This window comes from Microcebus murinus, chromosome 20, assembly GCF_040939455.1.
Source record: "Microcebus murinus isolate Inina chromosome 20, M.murinus_Inina_mat1.0, whole genome shotgun sequence".
In the NCBI taxonomy this organism is placed as follows: domain Eukaryota; kingdom Metazoa; phylum Chordata; class Mammalia; order Primates; family Cheirogaleidae; genus Microcebus; species Microcebus murinus.
This window is the reverse complement of record NC_134123.1, coordinates 12486909-12491545: the sequence shown is the minus strand read 5'-3', so window position 1 is coordinate 12491545 and position 4637 is coordinate 12486909. Positions and strand designations below refer to the sequence as shown.

The 4637-nt window shown below is 45.5% G+C and overlaps 1 non-coding gene across 1 annotated transcript; it reads left to right on the top strand.

Moving 5' to 3' along the window:
• Window positions 1-1950: 1950 nt before the first annotated feature.
• On the top strand, window positions 1951-2057 carry LOC142862980 (U6 spliceosomal RNA). The gene has a single exon (XR_012913871.1). It is a non-coding gene; the product is annotated as a U6 spliceosomal RNA (small nuclear RNA).
• The last annotated feature ends 2580 nt before the right edge of the window (window positions 2058-4637 follow it).

Here is a 4637-nt window from a genome sequence, read left to right as displayed (position 1 = left end):
TGCTAATCAGGAAGGCACTCATAAAGAGATAAATGAATGCAAATATGATAAAATTTCCAGAGTGTCTGAGTACTATGAAGAAACATGAAAGGGCTAAGGGGTGACTTAGTGATGGGAATAAGAGATACAACTATTTTAATCAAAATGGTCAAAAAGGTTGTCTGGAGGGGAATCAAAATGGCGGATGAGAAACACCGCCAGACAGAGTGTCTCTGCAGAAAAGACATATTCTAGCAGAAATTAGAAGAAAGAAGCAAGAAGATGAGCATACAGTGGACGAGGGTCGGAAGGAGGGGTACCTGAGACCACAGGAGACTCCACAGGAGGAGGTTGCGGAGGAGAACTAGAAACTGAGACTGCCGGAGCAGCCCAGAGACCAGCGGGAAGGGTAGATGGATCAGCCAAGTTTCCCCTCCCTTGCATCTCGGACTGCTGGTGGGCTCCCCAGCAGGTGGAGAGACCTGCGGACACAGCCCAGAGACGGCCATCGCCAGTGAGCAGTAAGTCAGTAGCAGATGCAGCACCAGGTTCCCAAATCCCTCGGGGCACCTCTGTGTGCACAGACCCGAGCTGCGCAGAGGCGCCATATTGCCTCATTCTCCTCTCCACCGACCCTACCCACAGCTGCCCAGAGACACAATATAGCCACCATCCAGAGGCACCTCCAGGGAATGGGACCTTTGCATTTGGGGCCCTACAGCTGACTAAGGGGAACTCAGACTGTGAGGTCCCTACCCGCCAGCCCTCCCAGGTGCTGCTGGCACAGTGATCCCAGGAGAACGGGGCAGACTGTGAGGCTGAGAGACATAGACCCAGCTTGGGCTCCACATGGGTGAATTGGGACTGGCACTCCTCTCCTTGGTGGGGATATAGTTTGAACTCTGGGGCCCAGAGGTCAGACCTGAAGACCAGATCCCATGCACCGAGGTCTTGCATTGCCCAGGGCACAGAAAGGATATACATGAACAGCCTACTGAGGTGTCTGTGCCTTCGGGGGCAGATCAGCATCCTAGAGGGCAACCCTCCTCCCAAAGGAAGGCTGTGCACCCAGACCAGGTGGTGTTCCTGGGCAGGGAACCTTCCTGCTGGCATCACAGTCAGGGGTGGCCCGGTGGCGAGGTCTGGCCTGCTGGCAGAGGCCCCGGAGTAGCTGCGGAGTAGGGGAGGGTGGAAAGAAGCAAGGCCTACTCCAGACTACTGGACTCAGACAGCGCCACCGCACATGTAGACTTTCTGACTGAGCGGGGCCATTCCAGCCCCTCCCTGACAGCTTTTCCTGGAAGCAGAGAACAGAACTTTGACCCCTGCTAACGACATTGGTGGTGCCTGAGGGCAGGCTTACCCAACCCAGCTCTGCCCAGACTCTCTCCTAGGACAGCCCTCACTGAGGGGGAGAACAGGACACACCTGAAAGTCCCAGGGCCCCACTGACCACCTGAGGCACTAGAGTGCCTCTCTACAAGAACAAGAGCTGATAACAAGACATAAAAACAACAGCGTAGCCTTTTACTCCAAGCAAGCACCACCTACTGACAGGGAGGACATCCTGCACACCCTTTTCACGGCATCTACTGACTCATTATACAGGGAGTGGTCAAATCTCACCCACAGGCACCACATACCGGCTCAGAAACTAAACAAGGCGTGTGAATACCCAAACAAAAACCTGAAGGAAAGAAACAACAACTGATCGACATGGGAAGAAATCAGCGAAAGAACTCAGGAAATATGAAGAACCAAACGGAAAACACACCCCCAAAGAGGAGCACCAGCCCCCTAGAAACGGAAACCAACCAAAATCAGGCAACCAAAATGACAGAAGAGGAATTTCCCATGCGGATCATAAGAAAATTCAACGACCTGCAAGAACAACTCAATAACCAACACAAAGAAACCACAGAAAGCCTCCAGGACCTAGAACAAAAGTTCACTAAAGAAATAGACAAAATGGTGCTCGCTTCGGCAGCACATATACTAAAATTGGAACGATACAGAGAAGATTAGCATGGCCCCTGCACAAGGATGACACACAAATTCGTGAAGCGTTCCATGTTTTTGACTCACATTAGTGGTATTAGTTACCGAGTAGGGAAACTGAGGTTCCCATAAGTAAAGTGACTCACGCAATTGAGGGATCTTTCAACATTATTCCTGCATCTGCAGCTCCTCGTCCGTAAAACTAGTGAAAATTCATTCCATATTGTGCTCTTATAAACCTGTGGAGGAGGTTAGAAAAAAAAAAAAAGAAAAAAAAGAAATAGACAAAATGAAGAAAAGTTTAACCGAACTCCTGGAAATGAAGAATCCATTCAGGGAACTACAAAATACAGTGGAAAGTCTCAAGAACAGGGTAGATCAAACAGAAGAAAGAAACTCAGAGATTGAAGCTAATACCCTTCAACTAAATAAAACAGTCACAGAGATAGAGCAGAGAAACAATAGAAAAGGGCAAAGCCTACAAGACATGTGGGGTTATGTGAAGAAACCTAATGTGAGGGTCATAGGGTTACCAGAAGGGGAAGAAGACAACACTCAAGAGTTGGACAAGCTATTTGAAGATGTAATAGAGGAAAATGTCCCAGGCCTTGCTAAAAATCTCGATATACCAGTTCAAGAAGCTCAGAGGACCCCTGGGAGATTCAATGCAAACAGCAAGACGTCACGACATGCAGTCATCAGACTGACCAAAATATCAACTAAAGAGGACCTTCTAAGAGCTGTAAGACGAAAGAAGCAAGTGACATACAAGGGAAAGCCAATTAGAATAACACCAAACTTCTCTAATGAGACTTTACAAGCAAGGAGAGACTGGGGCCCCATTCTCACTCTTCTGAAACAAAACAATGCCCAGCCTAGAATCTTATTCCCTGCAAAACTAAGCTTAATATATGAAGGAGAAATAAAGACATTCTCAGACAAGCAAAGTCTCAGAAAATTCACCAAAACAAGACCAGGCCTACAAGAAATACTCAAAACAGTGTTACGCACGGAACACCATAATAAAAACTCACGAATATAAAAACAACCAAAACCCAAAGATTAAAGCCCAGATAATACAATGGCTGAAGAGAGAAAGCAAAGCAACAACATCCAACCCAACAGAATGAACAGTAATCTAACTTACCTATCAGTTCTCTCAATAAATGTGAATGGCTTAAACTCTCCACTCAAGAGACATAGCCTGGCTGAATGGATAAGAAAATACAGGCCAAGTATATGCTGTCTTCAGGAAACACATCTAACCTGCAAGGATGCATATAGACTAAAAGTAAAAGGGTGGACATCAGTATTCCAGGCAAGTGGAAGCCAAAAGAAGGCTGGCATGGCAGTTCTAATTTCAGACGACTTAGTTTTTAAACCAACAAAAGTAGTGAAAGACAAAGAGGGTCATTATATAATGGTGAAGGGCACAGTTCAACAAGAAGAGATAACAATTTTAAATATATATGCACCCAACTTAGGTGCACCCAGTTTCATAAAGCAAACCTTACTGGATCTAAGTAAATGGATTAATAGCAACTCCATAATCACCGGAGATTTCAACACCCCACTGACGGCACAAGACAAATCCTCCAAACAGAAAATTAATAAAGAAATAATGGAGGCCGGGCGCTGTGGCTCACGCCTGTAATCCTACCTCTTGGGAGGCCGAGGCGGGCGGATTGCTCAAGGTCAGGAGTTCAAAACCAGCCTGAGCAAGAGCGAGACCCCGTCTCTACTATAAATAGAAAGAAATCAATTGGCCAACTGATATATATATAAAAAATTAGCCGGGCATGGTGGCACATGCCTGTAGTCCCAGCTACCAGGGAGGCTGAGGCAGAAGGATCGCTCGAGCCCAGGAGTTTGAGGTTGCTGTGAGCTAGGCTGACGCCACGGCACTCACTCTAGCCTGGGCAACAAAGCGAGACTCTGTCTCAAAAAAAAAAAAAAAAAAAAAAGAAATAATGGATTTACTATTCAGCTCTAAGAAACAATGGTGATATAGCACATCTTATATTTTCCTGGTTAGAGCTCGAACCCATACTACTAAGTGAAGTATCCCAAGAATGGAAAAACAAGCACCAGATATATTCTCCAGCAAACTGGTATTAACTGAGTAGCACCTAAGTGGACACATAGGTACTACAGTAATAGGGTATTGGGCAGGTGGGAGGGGGGAGGGGGGAGGGGGTGGGTATATACATACATAATGAGTGAGATGTGCACCATCTGGGGGATGGTCATGATGGAGACTCAGACTTTTGGGGGGAGGGGGGGAAATGGGCATTTATTGAAACCTTAAAATCTGTACCCCCATAATATGCCAAAATAAAAAAAAATTAAAAAAAAAAAAAAAAGGAACACTCAATATAGTAAAAAAAAAAAAAAAGAAAGAATGGATTTAAACAAAACCCTGGAACAACTGGGTCTGACTGACATCTACAGGACATTCTACCCAAAATCCACTGAATATATGTTCTTCTCATCAGCTCACGGGATATTCTCTAAGATTGACCATATCCTAGGACACAAAGTAAATCTCAAGAAATTTAAAAAAATAGAAATCATACCATGTACCTTCTCAGATCAAAGTGGAATAAAACTAGAAATCAACCCTAACAGAAATTCACATTTCTACACAAAAACGTGGAAAT